Source organism: Nomia melanderi, chromosome 1, assembly GCF_051020985.1.
Source record: "Nomia melanderi isolate GNS246 chromosome 1, iyNomMela1, whole genome shotgun sequence".
In the NCBI taxonomy this organism is placed as follows: Eukaryota; Metazoa; Arthropoda; class Insecta; order Hymenoptera; family Halictidae; genus Nomia; species Nomia melanderi.
Window position 1 is genome coordinate 14626003 of NC_134999.1, and position 22477 is coordinate 14648479.

General features: G+C 32.7%; 1 protein-coding gene and 1 long non-coding RNA gene across 9 annotated transcripts in view; one reads left to right on the forward strand and one right to left on the reverse strand.

The window, feature by feature from the left end:
* LOC116427605 (uncharacterized) overlaps positions 1 to 22477 on the reverse strand; it is a 133812-nt gene that overhangs the window by 40373 nt on the left and 70962 nt on the right. The gene's annotated exons all lie outside the window — the stretch shown is intronic.
* On the forward strand, positions 15424 to 17674 carry LOC116427607 (uncharacterized). 2 transcript variants are annotated; one of them, XR_004235123.2, is made up of 3 exons: positions 15424 to 15497; positions 16483 to 16708; positions 17341 to 17674. It is a non-coding gene; the product is annotated as an uncharacterized LOC116427607 (long non-coding RNA). The 2 variants fall into 2 exon arrangements; XR_004235124.2 differs by having other exon boundaries at positions 16483 to 16602.

Consider the following 22477-nt stretch of genomic DNA (forward strand, 5'->3'; position numbering starts at 1 on the left):
TTGCCCTTTTCATGCATGATTTTCAGTTGAAATAAAAAGGGCTCTGACGGGAAACCATTTAATACCAACATGAATTCTCACAAATTAATCTACGAATGAAATTATTCCCAAAGCTATTCGTTATTGAAAATTCCAAATTGAATTTCCTCTGATTCGATAGGTCTTCTACAATGTTGTTTTATTTTAAGTTTCATAGAACCTGCTACATTAGTTAACGCAAAAGAATTAATTACTCTTGAAAAAATAAAGTCTCATTTATCACTAGAACTATCGAATATTCGATGCGATTAATATCTAATGCCTATAAAAATTGTAACAATAAATTATTTTCAGTTTTCAGACATTCATTATAGTATTCAAACGAAACTGTTTACCTTCAAAACCATTTCGAATATCCGATGCTCTTAAGATACCAATAACTACGAAACAAAAGAATCAGAATCAATTATTTTGACTGACACAGTTCTACTGTTAAAACATTCTTAAACACTAGAACTACCGGATGGGTCAGAACAAATTATTTCTGATTTCCTCTTTTACAATCACTGAAAAGGTACAGATACTTCTACAAAAGATTATTAACAGAACAAATTCAGTAACAGCAAAACTGAAATGCAACTCAACTGAAATCTCAATAAACGCACGCTTATGGTTTCTATAAAGAAATTCGTAAAAGTCCGTTTAACTGATCGGTAGTTCCAGTATTAACGCTTAGGCAACCGCCTAAAAAGAACTATAACTAGAACCTCTTCCATTATCTTCAATTGAACTCATACAATTAATTTGGTTAAAACCTTGTTTTGTAAAAACAAGAACCGTATTTGATGAATGGCAAATAATCCTACTTCAAGACTTGCTAAACAACAAAAAAAAAAATAGAATAAAAGGCAATACGTTGCTAAGTGAAAAGTGGGAGATCTCCCCATTCGGTTGGCTAAGTGTTAAACGACGAGTAGTTCTAGAAGTAATTCCATTTACAGCTTAAAACGTAACACACAACTTGAATGGCGCGCGTCTGTTAATTTCCACACTCCCTATAAATCATTCATCAGAAGCATTCGACGTCTGTCAATATTGAATCAACGTGGTCTCCGGTATGGGAGACACTCGTCAACTAATTCTGCATCGAATTAAAATTTATTTTTAACCTCGGAAGCGGAAGATGAGGTTCGAACATGTGGGAGGAGGGACCTTGACCATAGAAGGTCGAAGATTTTCGCGTTGCGGAATGCGAAATGCTGGGTCATCGCGGCGAACGATAGCAAGAGTGGTTCTTTTCTTCGGCCACGGAAGCTCCACTTATCCCTCGCCACGGTTGCGACCCAGCTTTCCGTGGAACGCTCGAGAACGAGCCGAGCTTTAAGGCCACTTCTACACGAAAGTCTTTTAAAAAATCAAATTTCCGCGTGAACACGCTTGAAATTCGTATCGGCGATCGAAGGGGAACGAGTTAACCCCTTGCCACGGAATATCGTGTCACATTCGACGAAAAGTACAGATGAATGTTGAAAATAAATGATTCGCTTAGAAACCAATGTTATGATTTTTTGATATTTTTTAATTTTTTTCAATTTTAACCCATTGCCACGGAATGTCGTGTCACATTCGAGGAAAAGTACAGATGAGTGTTGAAAATAAATGATTCGCTCAGAAGTCAATGTTATGATATTTGATATTTTTTAATTTTTTGATATTTTAACTTATTGCCGTACAGTTTTAGTTTTACAATCGTGCCCAGAAACGCAGTCTCTTTTTAATTGTTTGCTTTGACTTGTTCAGGTCATTAAATCGTACACAGAATCAACTTACATGTTATCTAGATTGTTACGTAATTTTTGTTCAATGTATTACTGAAGAAATAACGAATGAATGCGTTAGTACAGTCCGTGCTAATAATATTTCTGTTTTATTAATGAAAGCATGCAGTTTGCGGGAATGGGTTAATGGAATAAATAATATTCTTTTTAATAAAGTTCTTTTTACATTTTCAATGCGGTGATTTTGTATTATTTCAAGTGATTCATAAATTGTACTCTTTATTGTACTGTTTTGAGTAGTAGTAACCCTAATCAGACCACGATGTGACTTTTTAAATTTTTTGATTATTTCATATTGCATTTCCAAAAGTTTTTTGGTCTTTTAAACAAAAATAATAACATTAATCATTCCTTTTATTCTCATAAGTGACTGAGAGTCACATCGTGCTATAATTCGTTATAAAAGCACGTGGTACGGTTAGGGTTAACAGAAGAAATTGTTCACACTGTTTCCTATCAACTAACTGACCTTCGGAATACATTTCAAATCATTTTATTTCATAATCTACTGATATTTTGTAATAGATTCATTTATAAGGTGGAACACACGGTTGCCTATTATTATTTTCATATTTTATCAAACACTGAAAGCAGTCGAACATTCTGATATGCGTCGGATTTGAAGGGGTTAATATGGCTACCGGCCGCAGTTCAAGGGGTTAACCCTTCGCACTCGAGAATATTTTTCTCAACAAATATTCATTATTCTGTGACGAAATATCAATGATATGTTTTACAACACAAAGAAATACCTTGCATAAATTAAGTGACAGAACTATTTCATGTCGATGTTCCATGTGTTGATGCACTATATACAAATTTAACCCTTTAAACTCTGTAGGCTCCAATACTGCACCAGTTATAATATTAAATATTTTAATGAATCTTAAAGAAACTACCCTAAAATTATTCGAATTTCCACACACCGAAATTTTGTACTAACAAGGAAAACAAAAAAGTCGAAGAAATGTTACAGCATTTCTAAGTTTCGCTAGGCATACTATAAAAATTAGATCTTGGAGTGCAAAGGGTTAACCCTTTGCACTCGAAAGTTTCTCACCTGAAATGTTCAATACTTTCCAACTAGATGTAGACGAGATTCTTTAAAATGAATTTATTAAGAAATCACACATGAATTAGGGAACTAAAGCTATTTTCTTTCAATATTTCACGTATTGATGCAGTATACAAAGGTTAATGGTAAATACCAAGGTTTATAATTTTGCTGTATCAAATCATCTGGCGACTGGGAGTCGCCTCTCGAGTGCAAAGGGTTAATATTGAATTCTAAATTTTATCATTTTCATGGGTCAAGTCAAACGGCGACCGAAGCGCGCCTCTCGAGCGCAAAGGGTTAATAGTTAAAGAAAAGTCAACGAATCAGCTCATAGAATATCGTATTCCGAGCGCTAATAGAATCAAGAGAAAGAAGAAAGGAACAGAGTGGATCCCTTATTCGAACGACCTCGCATGGCTGCGGAGTAAAAAGCTGCAGTACATACTGCGCTGTAAGTATATTCGTTGGCTCTTGTCTGACTCGTTCTCTCAATACTTTTCGTCCTCAGTGCCGACGTGATTGGAGCGAACGCCGACCAACGAAATTACCTCACCTTGACCCTGGCTAGAAACACGCTCTTAGAATCGAGGATCGTGTTTATAGATGAACACAAACGCAGCGGAGAATGCATTCAGCGATTAACACTAGAACTACCGGCTTAACCACTTGCGCTGGAAATGAATTCAGAAATTTTGCAAAGTCTCCCGCGATGAATTTTGTTTTTACCTATTTTACGCTGATATGTATACTTATTTTGTTTGTTAATCATTCGGTATAGAATGACACATTTCGAAGTAATCTAATAGGCGTAATGCAACAAGATTATCAATGTGTGAAAGACATCATTGAGAATTTTGGGATAGAAACGTCTCGACGTGCACGTCTTTCCAGCGCAAGTGGTTAAACCATCTTTTAAAAATTTCTTTATAAAAGCTATAAGTGTAAATTTATTAAGATTTCAATTGGCTTGTATTTCGGTTTAGGTATTACTAAATCAGCTTCTTTAATCGTTTCTTGAAGAAGTGTCTGTACCTTTACAGTGATTGTAAAAGAAGAAATTAGGAATTGGACATTTTGATCCGCCTGGTAGTTCTAGTGTTAAAAACACGGACTTCGGAATTTGAAAATCAGATGGTACGGTGAACATTGGATGATTGTGGTAACTGTTAGTATGTAATTAACCGTTGCACTCGCGAGGCGACTCTCAGTCACCATTTAATTCGTTATACATTCTAAAGTCTTCCACGAAACATTAAGCTTCGCGTAGTCTATAAATATGTGAAATATTGAAATAATTTTGTTTTTTAACTTATATGTGTTCACTGATTCAATTCGTTTTATAAAATGTTGTCTGTAACTCATTGGAAGACGTTGAATGTTTCTAGTGAAAGAATTCCGAGTGCAACACACAGATATTTTATTGTTCATAATTTATTAGAAAAAGAGGAAAATTCTACACTTATTTTATACGTTTACTTAGAAGCGTTACAATTAATAATTGATTACAAGTGAAGATTTCAAATAGAATTTAACAAATATAAATATCACTTAACTCTTCCAACTCCAAATTGGATATTATTTTTTGATGTTTCATTACAATTAATAATAACAAAATAATATCGAATTTGGACTTGGAAGAATTAAATGATACTTATATTTGTTAAATTCTATTTGAAATATTCATCACGAGCCTGGCAAGGGGTTAAACAGCTTTGTTATTAACATGTACAAAAATGCTTTATCCGTGTATTCAAGTCCCCGAATAGTCGCAATGACCTTGATTCCAAAGACTATTTGCAAAAGGATTGATTTCTCGAGAGAATCTTGTCTATTTTCAGGATCCGCAAGTAATGTTCTCCATTCGGGTCGTATTGAGTCGCTGAAAGTTTGCGAGCAGACTGGTAAAAAAAGAAAAGGCCAAACAGTTCGATGAGTAAGTCGATATTGTACCATCGAGACGGATTGCTCGCGCAATAAGGGTCGAGCGAGTACGATGGAAGTTTCGCGTATTGGAAAACCGGTGTACGGGGGACACGAACGAGAGTTTTTTCGATTCGAATGAAACCGAGATGTAATGGTTCGCTGAGCTCTCCCTCGGCGGGCTCACGGTGTTTCGATGCATTCTGTTATTGGACTAGGCGAGTAGTATATGTAGAAGTTTGTTTCTGAATGACTCGCATCGTGTGTAGAGTAAATGATTAATAACTATCCAGTTAAGGTTATGGGAATGTAAATATTTAATATTCAATATTTTAATATTTTGATATTCTAATATTCTAATTTTCTAATATTTTAATATTTGATATTTAATATTCTAATATTTGACATTCAATATTTTAATATTCTAATATTTGACATTCAATATTTTAATATTCTAATATTTGATATTTTAATTTTCTAATATTCTAATTTTCTAATACTTGATATTCTAATATTGTAATATTCTAATATTTGATATTTAATATTCTAATATTTAATATTCAATATTTTAATATTTAATATCTTAATTTTCTAATATTCAAATATTCTAATATTTGATATTTAATATTTTAATATAAAGCTTAATATTAAATATTTATTATTGGATAATTTCATCATTTAGATGATTGAAATGAAATTATCCTCACGCAAAATGAATTTTTTTAATAAGGTTAGTACTTTCTTAACAGATTGCATTGTTATTTCCGTTTACAACATATATAATTCTTGTTTGTCAATATGCTTCAATACGTTCACACAGTTTCACTGTTCGTTCGTTAATTCACGTACCGTAATTATACCGTATATAGACGGTACACATTCCTACGCAAACTTGCCGAAATAATAATAACAATACTGAGAATGATTTCAATACCATTTCTAGTGAATCTGATATTCTGAAAATTAGGTACTTGTAATAATATATACAAATTTATAGAAATAAATAATGTTACGAGCAATGTTACAAGTTTTCCACAAATGTCCATCGTTTCGGAAGTGTAGGTTTATCTTTGAAAACAGTCATTATCACTTTCGTCGCATCCTGCGCATAAAGACAACTTACAAGTAGACTGATATTATATATACACGTACAATTATGTAACAAAAAGTATTATATGTCCAATAGAATTGCAAGTGTAACCGAAACCAACGTGTCATGGACGAAATATTAAGGATTAAAACAATTATCACTGTGCGCCACGTGAATACACCATTTCCATTGAAAAAATTCACTACTTTTTATCATTCACGATTAGAATATTACAGTATTATACTATAATAATTAATATGTGACGTTACTAAATAAAATATTCCTTAATTAAGGAAGGATTCGTTAAATTAATGAAATTTTCAATTTTCTGAATGCAGCTGTTATTTTGCTCTTGTATGCAGAAATGGTAAGATAAGATTATATTTTATATTTTATATTCTAATATATTATTGTCTAGAGCATTTGCAGTTTATTACATGCAATAAACACTATGCAGAAATGGAGACTTGAGATTATATAAATTTTTATATCATTATCCAGATTACTTGTAATCTGTTAGAGAAGTAGCAATAAATAATTGCCTTTAAATGTCACCAGGCAGCAATAAAAGATTATTTTCACTTAACATCTTTTACGAGTTCATATTAAACAGGTTTACTAGCAGGTTCAGACGATAAATTTTCCGTTGGCTGTTGCAATGCATCTCGTACATCTAAGATTAAATTTCTAAATAACCAGTAAACATACGGAAATGCATACGATTTATGGAACGGTAGGCGGCCAGTGAAATTTACCCGACAGTGGCTCGTGGGTGTCATGAATGGACCGAACGGAGGAATGTTATTAAAAGATATGTGAACTCGTTGTCCCCCCTGGGACGTCGAAAATGTTTCTGTAACATCTGCTCCAATGTGTCTCATCAAACTGGAGCTTAATACGTTTCGATGTCCGGCACGTTGCAATTTATCGCAATGGACATGGAGGAATACTTCGGAAACAATTTACTCTTTTATTATTAGTGAACTGTGGATCTTTATGTCAACTGAAATTTTTGAAAATATTACTGGAAATGTAGAATTACAATTGAAGAAAGCTGTTCTGAACTAATGTTCCACGAAACGCTATGGTTTCGATATTTTATATGTTTTTCCATATGCGTGTATCTTATGCAATTTTGCACTTTTACGTTTCCTGTGTATACATGGAAGTCTACAGTCTAATTATCAGTTTCCATTGATATATTTATGGTACAAGATTGGTATGTAAATTAATAGAAACATTTTCAATTCAATTTTTTAATGTCGCTAAACTAATACATTCTCCTACGTTCATAGTTCAATGTCATCTTTCTCCGTTTGGTTATTATTTCATTCTGCAGTCACTTTGTTAATAGGTGTAACCGACAATAGATGAACTGATACATTAATTCTTTATTATAACAATAGAAGATTGATGTATAATTTCGTTGCAACTAAATAATTCGGTTTTGTAGGCACAGCTTCTTATTAAATTGTAATTCTAATTGTCCGTTTACTTTCCTGAAATTAATTCATAGGTCATTTAGTAAATTGTTGTAATAGTTGGAATGTTAGCAAGTGAATGATCATCTTCAACATATAGTTTAATACATAATTTTATATTGTGTTTAAATCACAGGAATATTTCTTAGTTAATTTCCTCATTTATTATAACCTCTGACATTTTTTAACGATGACAATTAAATTCCCCAATTTCCAGACGATGAATTAAATGAGAATATTACATAATATTTACAATTTCAACCAATCATCGTCTCGATATGATCGTGATATTTTCTTACACCTTTCATGAAAAATCGGCGAATAAGCTATTAAAGATCGTCCATCAATTCCGTTACAATTAACGACTAACATCACGCTAATAAACGTTTGTTGGAAAAGCAAACGCTTTCAAAGTTTCAAAATTATACCCGAACACGATGCAGATCGCCAGCGATCATCCGTGGATCGTCAATTGGCATGCATTAATTTTTTCCCTTCAATTAAAGCTAATTATACCGTAGAAATGAGATTGCTGTGCGCAATTTGTGGAGCGCGGTACGCAATTACCATTTGGTCGCAGCGAAGTTTGTAATTACCGGCCTTAGTTACGACTGGCCTTTGAAATGATGACAATAAGCCAAAGGTGTCAGCTGTTTTTCGCGAAACAACTCATATTTGAAAAGTTAATTATTCCGATAGAAACTGCCGCGCCGCTATAAAGAGCGTCGGCTTTCCTTCACTCGGCGGTATTCGTTTTGAATTTCTGCGACATCAGAGAGCAGACGTCAACCCCTGACAATTACTGCAGCGAAGAATTAATTAATATAAAGTAAACAGGGAGAACTAGCATGTAATTACCGTAAAATGTTCAGAATGTTGAAAGGGAACTAATTACGTAACAACGATGAAATTCTTATACGGAAGGTGACATTTTTCGCAGAAAGTTAAAATAGTTTGTAGTTTATCATTTTTCAGAGAAAATATAAATATATATATTTATATATATTACTTACAATAATAAATACTATTTATAGTAATAAATATATTTTTCTTTTATTAAATTATCAGCGATAAAGTAACCGTAATTATAGGACGCAGGGTTAATTAAATATAATTAAAGGGCCATCCTGGTTGAACGGCTTCAAAAGTAAGCTTCCGTTTCTACTGAAGGAAATGAAACATAATTTCAAGCGTCTATTAGTTTATTCATTATATCTGTACTCCAGAACGTAATTTCTGACGAGATTTAAATTGTTTATTTTCGATGGATTATGTTATGTTAAAGAATGTTTGAAAAATGGTACTTTGCTGGAACTGATGATTTCGACTCATACACTTGTCTCAAGTAAAATAATACAAAACATAAGAAATTTCATATTAGTATAACATAAGAATTGTGATGCCAAATCATTAACACTTAGCATAGAACAATTATAAAATTCTATATTCAATATTAAATCGTACGTAACGCAATTAACACATTGCGTACCGGCTCATTTTCAGACAACTGAATTGTGATGGCAATTTTCACTGAGGTCAACTTATATCACTATACCTGGAAAAACTCAGATATCATATTGTTATGTAATATATTTTAAATAGATGATCAATTCGAATTAAATTTTATATTTTTTCAATGCTGTGGTAATTAGCGAAATTGCACAGCTAAGTGTCTTTATATAAAAACTGTTATAGAAATAGAACTTCATTCGCATATTTTTATTTACTACCATCAAAACGTTTAACCGAAATTTCAATAGAAAATAGTGAATATATCCAGCGAAAAATGTTTCGAATGCAAAGGGTTAATGGTTCTTCGAATTTACCTCTACGAAAGAATTGTCACGTAAAACGCTCAAGATTTCCGTGGCGATTAACGTGTCAGTTACGTAACATTGCGAACGTTGTCACTATCATTTCGGAGAGGCGAGGGGTCTAAAACAGTGAAAGAGAAATTAAAGAGCAAGGGAAACCGTGAACTCTATACGAATAGCGGCGAGATATCGTAAGATCGAGGGCAACAGATGTCATGGACCCCAACGGCGGTGCATGCCCTAGTTTGCCAGGCACGTAGAGCCAGCTACAGCAGCAGTCCCGTCCGTGGAGAATCCATTCTCTTGCGCAGGTCCCGTTCAATCATTTATAATTTCCATGTGACTTTGTCCAATCGTGCAGTTCCATCTAACGTAGCTTTCCGTAATGCGTCATTCGAGCAACGGACACAGGCTACGGACTGTCGAATCGTCAAACAGGGAACGATCATTTTTACGACCGCGATTCGCTCGTTTGCGATTGCTCGAAAATTAGAACTAATTAAATATTGAGGCGTTCGCAGGCCAAAGTGGCTAACTTTACTGTTTGAATTTTCGGAAATTTCAGTACCGAGACACTTAAAACTCACTTCGATTCAATGAAATTCTTTTATTCTTTATATTTCGGAGTTTACGCGTTACATATAACAGTCAGAGTAAAATACGCGAAATGGGGAGAAATATAATATCAAACGGTTCGATTCAACGGTTCAATGAATATTTTTATTGCACCTTATGCTATATCTTAGCTCTTCGATTACTAATTTATTTGAGAGCACTTAAGAAACGGTAAACTTGTACGCGATTATGATATTACGAGAAATCGGTGAACTACGTAGCTGAAATGAAATTGACCGTCGACTCTGCCTCGACGGTCTACTGTAAAAGGTTAACGCATTATTAACCAACTAAATAATTTAATTACACAATATTCAAATGCGAGCGATTAAATCGCAATGAAAACACCACCCACGCAGAAGCAAATTAAATGGACAATACCCGACGTGATAGATAAGATTATAATTATCAATCACGCAATTTTGCACTTTAACACTAGAGCTACCGAGCAGTTAAATTAACTTTCTGCAGTTTCTCTATAGAAACTCGATGCATCTATGGAGACTTCTATTGATTTACAATTCAGTTTACGTAGTTGTAAATCAATTTCAATGTCATTTCTAAGAGCAACATCTGTTAGTGTTTTAATAATTGTAATGGAAACGCGAGGAATAGATCATTTTGAGCCGTTTGGTAGTTTTAGTGTTAATAAGTGTTCCAACCGATGCTGCATATCGATAATTGCATAAGCAAACACGACTATAGCCAAGACTGGTTGACAATATGTTAAGTTTGAAATAGATCTGGGCGAGGCGTTCCATTTATTAAAGTTCGCGAATACATAAACGTTTGTTTCTTTTAATAATGTCGATTTCATACACGATGTTTACTTTTCTTGCCATTGTGTGCGCAACTCATTGTTCGGATAATATAAAAGGGTGTGTACCTAGATGAAGGGGCGAAAAGTGTCCTTCAATCGAATTAAAACGAGCGATACTGTAACAGAAAATAATATTTTGCGCCGAGTTTCAACCCCCTCTTCTATCAAAGAGGGTAGTCAAAGAGAAAAATTGGAATACACTGTGTTCTGTTACAATATTTCTGTTTATTCTAGTACGAACGAAATCTGAAAAAATCTGGCGCATTGATAACGGTTATTGAAACGAATATTAAGAGCCCTTTCAAATTTTTCGTTTGAAAATTCTAGTTACAAAGAATGAAAGGAGATTGAAGCTGGAAAATCCCAGGAAAACTTTCTAAAGTTCACAAGGTATACCAACGATGAAAATATCGAAAGTTCATTTTTTTAAAAATTGTTCAAAATGAAATTTTGTTTATAAATCATCCTATAAATTCTCGCGGTTTTTTAAGTCAGTATATCAAATGATTTTAAATAGTTCTATATCTAATAAAGTGGTATTACAAATTAAAGAAGTTAAAATTGATTCAATTATAAATTTACAAAGTGCATTACGCTTTGAAATATCTTTTGTCTTTGGGAGAGCGTAGTTACTGCGGTAAGATGAAACCATCAATCAATATTAAAAATTGATAAATATTTACACTGATATTGAATTAAATTTTATAAACCTATTCACTCATTCTTTTAGTTATTTAAAACCGCGATTAAGCTGGAAACTGGGTCCGCGATATTTTCAAAAAAATTGAGTACACCTCCGGGACAGATTTAATTCTCTGAAAGGTGCTTCCGGGAGCTTTTCGAAAATGCATCGCGACCTTGTCTGAAGATGTCTGTCCACGGGAAACTTTCTTGCGTTGCCCGGAGCGGTTTGACGTTCGCTGCAACGGAGAATTTTCGTCGATAAAAACTTTTCGCGTCGCTAAAGTACGATATAAGTAACCTGAAAAATTGTTCACGTTCTCAAAAAATGAAAAATAATTACATTACTTCTCATACACTTTATATATACATGAAAACATTGAATTCTTATGTTTATAAATTACAAACTGCAAGATATACTAGGAGTAAACGGACTTTTACTTAATTTAATATAAATCTCTGTGAAAATATTAAAGTTTCATACGATTTATTAAATAATGTGACATTATAAATATTATTAATAAATTGAATAGCTCGGAATTAATACTAACTATTTCTGAATTATCGAGAAAGAGATGTTTTCGTGAAATGTCGTTCGATGGGTTAAATACTAATATTAAATTCAATGATATTAGTAATTAATAACAGTAACATTATTCGTAACCTTACAGTTACTAATATTCATAATTGCTTAATGGTAATGGATATTCGTAGTAGCGTCGTAAAATATTAATGTATAATTAATCCAAGAACATTTCGCAAAAACTTTTTCCAGTTCGACCACTGTTATTATGAACCATTCGATTCTGAGTGTTTACGATCGTTTCTTTTTTTTAATGGCATTACACTGAGACGAACAGCTGATGGACGGTACCGATAAATTGGAAATTTACATAAAGTGGGTAATTAGACTCCGAAGGCTTTTTACGAAATATGGTTAGATGACTATTATTATTAAGCCGTACTGCGTGTGCAAGGCTTTTCAATAACTCTAATAGGGTGACGCATCGAGGGTTAACTACGACTTATGCCATGATCGTTATCTAGTATATAGAGAACTCTTTGTGCCCCGACTCGTTTTTATTAAACGACTATAGACCCAATAATTTTTATAGATAGCTAGTTACAGCGTATGGTGGCGAGGACATCGAACATTAATAACGGAAATAATTATGTTAGTAAGTATTAATAAATATCACTTCATAAATATTAATAATAATTCGTATAATTTACTTTTAATTAGGGCACACTCACGATGATTTTCCTGTAATCAATGAAATGTCGCAATGGAGCTGTCTGTGATTGTTCTACAAAATAAAAGATATATTCTCTGCAAGTGTTTGTATTTATAAGACTCGTTTTTAAGTAACTCAATTATTACACAAGGAGTTTTAATTACTTTCAATTCAATATATTTATAGTGAACGTACTGATCATACATTTACAATATGATGCCAATAAATTGAATAGAAGTTTCTGTATTGTATGTTTAATTAATATTTTATGATTGTATTAAAATAAATAGTAATTTTTCATTTGCTAGAAATTTGTATATAATACAAAATATTATGGTAATTTTTTCTTTCATGCTGAAGAAGTTTTGGCTATTGAATATTATTATTCATTTACTATTGAATATTATTCTTCTTGTCTATCATTTCTTTCTCAATTATAATCGATACAATTGCATTGTCATTAATGATTTATTGAAAAATGGAGACAATTTCTAGATTTATTCTACGCCTACAGTTTCTGTTTAATAATTACAAAGTTAATAATTAAAATTTATTAATTAAAAAGTACAATAACCGATAAAAGGAGACTAATATTTGATTTGAACTGAAAAGAATCGAGTGATATTTATATTGGTTCAATTCTGTTTGGAATCTTAATATGACGATTAACGAAGCAATAACTCTTGGGAACATATGTAACTATACTCCACGGATCGATAGTAAAAGTATTCTGAAAGTAATCAATCACTTCTTTGAAACGAGATGCGCTGCTATCGATGTCGGGAAACGATATTCACAGCGTGGTAATTACGCAGATTTGTTTCTCAAGAACTAGCGAGAGATCTCGTTAGTACTAGACTATCGTGTACCGGAAGCAAGCTGCAACGTAGCTGTTAATTAAATCATCCGTGAAGCAGAATAATAACAAGTCGAATGAACAACGATAGTACCCTTTTGTGTGAATAATCATTCTGCTGGTTCAGGTTAACAAAAATTACACACCGGATACGTATCTAATGCTTAGAATCATTAAACTATCTAAAATACTAATAACAATACTAAATATCTATTGACAATACATTTATTCTTTCGGAGCATCTTTAAAATATTACTTGGTAGCACTAAATAATCATTACAGTCATTATTGTCTATAAGTAATAAATTATACTAATTATACGAATTTTTCAGCAAATATTTAAAATTCAAAGACATCTAGTACATATTGTAATTTTAAGTTACACTTACTTGTTTTACAATTTTCCAGCATCTACTATCTAGTACTAACAAAATATTATACATAAGAAACCTAACGTTTGTCTTTACTTATATTCAATATCTATAAATATTTTTTACGACACAGTAATGCAATTGCAACTATATCTTTACAAACGACATTAAATACACAGAATTATAAAAATGAAGATGGCGAGTCACTGTGTTAGTACTTAAATTAGTTAATTGAAATAAACAGTTTCTGGTCAGAGACAGTCCCATCTTTCACATATTAGCATCTTAATTAAGTAGTGATACGACTGGGAGATTACACAAGCCAATATTGAAGAGACATCAACCATGTCAGGTGGAACATTCTCAGGCACCGGTTGCTCTATCAAGATATTCACCTCCGGGCATTGTATCATTATCTAACTTCTGTTTCAAATGCTGAACACATTTTGCGATATGATAACCTCGTCAAATCAAGTAGCCATTAAAAAGCTGTTGCGACTGTAGCAACGTTCAATGAGAAATCGCAATGTAAATACTTACGCAGATAGTTTTGTATCGCGCTTCAAATGAATTTCTTTTATTATTTTACCGTTTTAATTGCCTTACAATATCCAATCAGACTCGCAATGAAGATATATCGGAACGAATACAGCGAATGCAAATATTATTCGCTTCTTTTAAGACGCAATGAAACTCTTCTTACTTTTTATCAATGCTCGAGCTTCACGGTGAATGTGGACTAGCAATGAACATAAAAGTCCTGTTTCTCAGAGTCTCCCTTGAGACTTCCCTTCGTCGTAACTCTTTAACTACGTAAAATAATGAAAATATGCGAGCTAATACTACTCGATGCAGCTCTACGGCAAAACGAAAATTCTCGTGTTGCTCCGTTAGCAAAAATCTGCTATCACATCTCTTCTATCTTCAAAAACAAAGATAAATTTCTTTTTTAACACATTGCGTACCGGCTAATTTTCAGAAAACTGAATTGTGATGGCAATTTTCACTGAGGTCAACTTATATCACTATACCTGGAAAAACTCAGATATCATATTGTTATGTAATATATTTTAAATGATCAATTCGAATTAAATTTTATATTTTTTCAATGTTGTGGTAATTAGCGAAGTTGCATAGCTAAGTGTCTTTATATAAAAACGAGATTTCCGGACATTTATTGTAGTTTATTCTATTGTTCCTAAAGATCGATGTTCGTCCGTAGATCTAGGAAATCAAATGCTTAAAATGTATTATTAGGAACCGTAATCACATAATTGAATCGATCAAAATAGACCAAATTACCAAATGTTTATAAAATTCAATACGAGTCAAACTGGCTCGTTCCGTGAGCCTAGTGTTAAGTAATTATAATGTATTGTCAGACAATTCATAGACAATTAGACAATTTTAGATTAGAAATAAAAGCAAACCAAAGTAAATAAGTGAATTTGTCGAAATGTTCTTTAACATTTACCCACGATTAGCAACTGTAGTCAGGAAACTAGAGAAGTAACAGAGGGATGCAGTTCAACATTATTTTTTCAGACTTTGTTATTATTACGATCTATGATCAGACATATAGGGACGTGCTCTGACGTGAACGTGTTATCTAGAGTTGGCGAGAGCGAGGTCAAAAGATTAAAAAGAATCGGCGACACGAAAACTGCGTAGCCGTCATAAACTCGCGGATCGATCACATAGCGGTACCAGCCAGTACTCTGAAATCTACAGCCCGACAAGGTGAGTATATCATGTTCCTGAATTTTAAAGCTCTTAGATAACTTGTAAAAGTTTATGGTTATCTGGCTTTCAGAACGCGCGCGTACATCGTACCCTCGTTTCCGCAGAATTATTCACCTTTCCGCCGTTCCGACGTTTCATTGACAGAATACTTATCGAAACTAGTGGTACTTCCTCAACGAGCTGTACGTTTGGAATGAATAATTTTTGAAAAACACGAATACCAATCGAAATGCAGGAATTGTATAACGCGTAATGTTCAAATATTACGTGGGCTCTGAACACAGTTTTTAGATGAATATCTGGAATTTCGAATTGGTGGTTGATCAATGAATTGTATATTTCAAATGAATTATTTGAGACAGATGCAAATATCATTCGAAATGCAGAAATATTTGGTTTTGAGTTAGTGATTGATTAAGGAGCTTAAGTACATTTAATATAAATATTGAAAGTAAATTATAAACGATATAGATATCGATTAAAAAGTTCTAACTAGATATCAGTCAAGACAGAAATGGTAAAATACAGAATATTAAATAACGAAATACCCAGATAAAATATTAAAGAATCATTTCAAATTTGACGAAAATTTCCTCCTCGAATATAAAGTTTCACATCAAAAAATATTTTAAAACCGTTCAGGTGGCAGTAATAATAAAAATCTCAACCCTTATTAAACTGTCTCCCGGAAAATACTGCTGTTCCGTCAGAAAGTGCGGTGCTCGTTAGAAAAACGAGAAATGAAAGGAAAACTACGTGATATTTTCTTGATATAATCCTCTTGAAGGTGCACGGAACGCTGTCGAGCGTCCTGGAAATGTTTTTAGGTAGGATTGCGACGCGTCTCGCCGATACACAGTCTGGAGACAAAACGGACACTCTCGAAAATGAGGATTTCTGGAAAGAGAATGGGAGAGCAGACTATAGGCGCCCGATGCGCCCAAGAAAAAGTATTATCCTTGAAACGTGGCATCTTTTTCAGAATCCAGTCGGAACGGAGGACCCGCGCGCGCGGAGATAAATGCAGCCGCTGCACGATGGCGCGTTTGAATCGGGCGACTCGCAAAGGAAACACAATGCAGCCCACTTGCATCGGAATTAAGTAAATGAAATGAATCCTTCGCGAACAAGTTTTCTATTTCTTGCTTGAATTCTGGGAAGTCGTTCGTTGAAGATCAAATGCATGGTGGAGTCAACAAGAATAAAATGTAAAATGATTCTTGTGATTTTAACCCTTCGCACTCGAGAGGCGCATTTCAGTCGCCGTTTGATTCGATCCAAGAAAATGATAAAACTTAAAATTCAGTATTAAATTTTTATATAATGCACATGGAACATCGAAGTAAAATAGTTCTGTCACTTAATTTATGCGAGCTATTTCTTTATGTTAATTGTAAAAAATATCACTGACATTTCATCAGAAAATAATGAATATTTGCTGAGAAAAATATTCTCGAGTGCGAAGGTTAATAATTGATTACATGATAATTTAAGTTATACAGTATACTGTACGTATTGTTTATTATACCGTTAATTTATATTTATTATTATTCAATAACTTAACTGATACATTATAGATATTATAACAGTATAACTTTAATAATATTACAAATTTGATGATATTAATTTTATATTATTACACTAATATTATATAAGATACAATATTATAAATATTATTAAAATTACGCTATTATAATGTCTGTAATGTATAAGTTAAATTATTAAAAAGCATATCTGTTTTGAATTGACTAATACGATTTCATTTCAATGAATATGATTCCTTCCTTGTCCTCATTTATTTCTTTAAATGAATTGATATTGTTATTTTGTTTTTTGACAGGAGTATCTCGACGTTTCATAAGCACTGCGGGGAGTTTCATCGGGTTTCATACAGCACATTCATTTATCACAATTGAGACGCTAGGTGCAATAAGGATGCGAGCACAAAAACCTGATTCAGAAAGAACAGCGTTCGAAGAATAGAAGCTGGAATTGGTTAAATATCTGCAATCACGGTATACACAATTTCTGTGACTGGCGGAATGAACGCTTCAATTTTCAATCTCATTTCTGACATATTTGCTGTAATATTATAAGCAAAAGAAAAATGAAGTTAATCTCTTTTTACAGGCAATCATTTCACAGAACAATTTATTTTACGTAATTTTCAGCATTAAAGAATAACATTAACATTTCAAATTCTTTCTTGTATCTTATTGTTAGTTGTTCCTTTTTCAATTGTCTTGGAAATGTTAAACATCCATTATTACAAGTTTTATTAGAATCACGTATGAATCACATTAAACACTCAGTAGATCTAGCGTTAACACTAAATGAAAATGCCTGGCTTTAAAATTTCATTTCAAATTCGTTCTTCTTCGTTCGTTTCAAATCAATTTCTATATTATCCGATTAATCAGCTTTCCAATTTATCTTTCCTTCTGCTCCCAGTCAGAAATATTTATCGTTTAACCTGTTTACCTTTATTTGATAACTAGTCATGTATTTCACTAGTTACAGTAGATAAATAAAAGTGTATACAGAGTGTCGGTAAAACAACAAATAATTGCCATCTTTTTTTACCCATAAAAGTAACCTCATTTTCGGAAAGGGCTTAGCATATGCAAAATGAGTAAAAGTAATGGTGTTTTACAATATGTCGAAGTGCATTTTAGTTATTTCACTGTATAAAAGCCTGAAATTGTGGAAAATCCTGTTATTCCCGTCAGGTATTACTTCTGAATAAAGTATTCATGAGTGTACGTGTTTATGGTATTTTTCCCGATCTTTCCACGTAGAATGTACTGGAACGGTTTTGCGAAAAAAAATCTCGAATACCCAACAGGAGAGATATTAAGCTCGCCTTGACCGTAAAACCAGTCTCGTCTCAAGTATGCTACAAGCGCGTGACATTAAACGTGCGATCAAATTCAATCTTGGAACGGACACAGGGAACTAGTCGATTCGGTTATTCGAGATACCTCTCACGGACATCGGTCTATGGAGCTCCTATGTTGCCACGAAATATCAGGGAATTCCACATATCCATGTATTTACACGCGACCTATCAAGATACATACTTCCTGCATTTGGTCTCGTGAGACTGACTAGTACATGGGAAATTTTGTAGAATTGAACTGTTAATGAATTGAAATGTTCGAACATAAAATTGTAATTTTTATAAATTGAAATTGAAATACAGTACAAAATGAAATCGTAATTCTGATAAATTGAAATATTGTTCGAAATTAAAATTGAAATATAGTTTAACAATAAAATTGAAATTTTCTTACAAACCATTCCCCTATTAGGTCGGTCGGAATGTCTTGTTTTATTCTTCAATCTATACTTAATATACGATATGCACATCTAAATAATATCAAAGATTTATAGAAAATGCTTAGATCATTATCCGCAGTTTTATAAAAAATCTTCGAAAACTTCCTTCATTCGATTTTGCAGCGAAGAACACGTAAATAAATATGCATATATATATTTCAATGGAAATGCCACGGATCTCAATTAATTTCAGTAAAATACCAATCAAACTTCCGAGGTTTCTTCGTCGTTTATTTTTCCAATATTCCAACACTTTGACGAATCTATTGATTTGTAATTATTAATACGCATGAGCGAGTTCAATGTCACTGATGACGCATTGCAGACTTATCAATATAGCCAGATAAGTTGTCACAAGCCTGGAATATTTTTGAAATTGTAAACAGAAATAATGGCGATCTATTTTTCAACGGAAACCACCTGAATGAATTTGTTTCAATATCTATGGAACGTTTAACATTATTTCTACCGAAGGTGTCAAAAGACGCTTTTTGAAATTTTAACTTAAAATTATGTTCCCAGTTGAATAATTTTTCCTTGATTGAATTTTGGACGTTTCCTGTACTCAGTTTTATAATCGTTATTAGAAAAGTCGAAAAGTCAATTCAGAATATATGGCTAAGCTTGGAAAATAATTTTAAGTTAAAATTTCAAAAGATGTCTTCTGACACCTTCGGTAGAAATAGTGTTAACGCGCACACCTGTACACCGCAACGCGAAACTTCACGTTTTACGACAGAAAATGAAAAGGATTTTCAATATGTCCAGCCGTTAATACAACTTTACTCGAGTTCTTCCTGTTATACGCTCTTATCCATCTTTCATTTCAGCAAACAGCAACGTTCCATTTATTTTTTGCTATAATTCGTGGACCTTGAGCCGTTTTACGGATCATGAGATTTTCCCGTATGAAATTATTTTACTGCACTGTAAGTGCCGTAACGCGTTGCATACTTGTCGGGTAATTATTTTTGCACAATGAAATTCTCATTAACGAAAAGTGAACTTATTTCAATAATAATTACCTAACAGACCGTAAAGCCGGAATTTTAAATAAATTTAGGTTCATAATTACGACCTCGCGACGTTATTTCGTTTTATTCAAATGAAAAGCAAAAATTCACTTAGAGGAATTTTAAAAATTTTAAATAAATATGGCAATTGCAACTTTTATACGTTATCTTTACAACTGTGCGTATTAATTTCGAGCGTGACGTAACGTTCCAAACGTTCATTCGTGTTGCCCCATTAAAATGCAGAATAAAAATTCCATAAATGTAGGTTAATTATAGTTCTGTCATTTTCTACAGTTGTACATGTTAACGAGAAATTTGATATAAATTGTCAAATATTCACTCGCATCTCTCCAAAATAGAGAACGTAGAACAAGATTACAGAAGAAGCTAGGAAACAAAATCTTCAATCATCACAGGTTAATAATCGTAATCTCCTCATTCTTATACCCATCTGAACCAAAACGAAATATAAAAAATATCAATTCAAAAAATAAAATATTCTACAAAACTTTTCGTCTTTTACCCACCAGAAACTCCGAGTTATCCTCTGATGAAGTAAGTAATCTCAAACTATAGAATGACAATGCTTCAGTAAAACTTCCTTATTTCCAGTGAAGCAACGAAACCTGTGTTATAAATCAAAATCCGTTACACACAACCGGTTTCCAAATTAGCAGAGACGATAGAAACCGACCGAAAATTTGGAAATACGTATTCCATCGTACATGTACCGATATCATAGCGAATATCATTCGTTGATGACCTCGCGCGCCAATTTAGCTTGCCGGACAGCAGTGCATGGGTGCAATTCCAAGAATCTCATTAAACGTGTTCCACGTAATTAATTAGGCAGGTGCACGGAAATGAAATGGAACAGGAACGTCAATAATCCAATAGTTTACCTAGATAAAACGAACCAACGCATCGTCCCACATTCGCCCTGTGTTGGCACGATCATTGCTGATCCGAGGAACTTTACCCGCAGCAACTTCACTGTTGCCACCTTGACACGATCAGGTGATCCCTAGTAAATTCAGCTTGAACATTCCTGTTTAAACCTTTGCACTGGAGAGCTGACTCTCAGTCACCATTTGATTTAACACTAGAACTACTGAGTAATTAATACGATTGATATGTAATTCCTCTAAAAATTGTAACGGTAGATTAGCTTTCGTTTGTTTAGACATTCATCAAAGCATTCAAGTGAAACTATTTATTTTCAACATCATTTCGAATATTCAATACTTTTAAGATATCAATGTAATTGCGAAACAAGTAAATCATTGAGAAATAATTATGAAAGTGAGATTCTTCATAAGAAAGTATCAGTATAAAGAATAGGAACTTAAATTAACACTAGAACTATTGAGTAATTAATACGACTGACACGTAATGTAATATCTGTAATTTATTTATTAAAGTTTCGGCTTCTAGAAATAATTTAATTACGAAACCATTTCGTAATAAATCTCATTGAAACGAGTCACTGACTTTTCCATTCATACGAATTGCTCTTTTCCAAACGTTCATTTAATTGTGATGTTTCAATCAAATCATTTATTCATCGGACCGCGGTATTTTCATTCAACATAGATCTTTTTAAATTAAAGTAAATTCAAATAGGGATCTTCAGCAAGCAAAAAAATTTATTCTTATTGTGTAACTTCCCACAAACGTTTGGTATAGACATCAATGAACATGATATGGCAATACATAATATTTTTATATTAATTCCGGCGCCAGTCAACTTTGACCTCTCTGATTTCAACAAAATTCATATCGTTCTACATTTCAAATAAGTGGTCGCTATAATATTTTGGAAACTTAATTTTTTTTCTACTAGGTGTTCTCTTGAAAAATATAATGAGTAATATTTTTAAACGATTTCTCCTTATTTTTCATAATGATTAGTTTAATAGAATATTTTTACATACTAATGTAAAAAGATAATTATAATTATCAATCTTAACTCAATTACTCTCTCACAAACCCCAGTAATCAAAATAAATAAAAAAAATTATAATAAACTGACGAAGATGCTTTCAAAGATTATTTCTTATAGAATTTGGAATGTATATTCTTTTCTAAATAAGATACTACCGCTAGATTAAATGTGTTCTATATATTAATTAATTTATGCATACATCAATAACAAAAATATTAATAGTAACGTTACACGTTACTAATGTTTCGAAGATTTAAGCACACCAGTGTGTCGTATTTCAATCATTACTATTAATAACTTCAAGATGTAATTAATTACTGTATGAACATTCTACGCGCACATATTTTGTGTAAAATTGTAAATTATAGTGAACATTTCAACCTATGACACGACGTAGAGACTGCTTTAAATCTAGGTATAGTTTTAAATCCCCTTTCATAAGATGACGTAAAATAATTGCAAAAGACCTGTTTGTAATATAGTTTCTAAGATGCTCTACGCGATGAGCCAATACGCGTGAATCACAATCGATGTCTATGAATCGTGTGTGTTTCATTTACTAGAAATAGAAAGAAGTAATTGCTTAATAGAATTCATACGTCGAATGACGTATAAATACGACACACATTAAATACGACACAGATTGTAACATCGAATTCTACGTTCTATTTATTGTT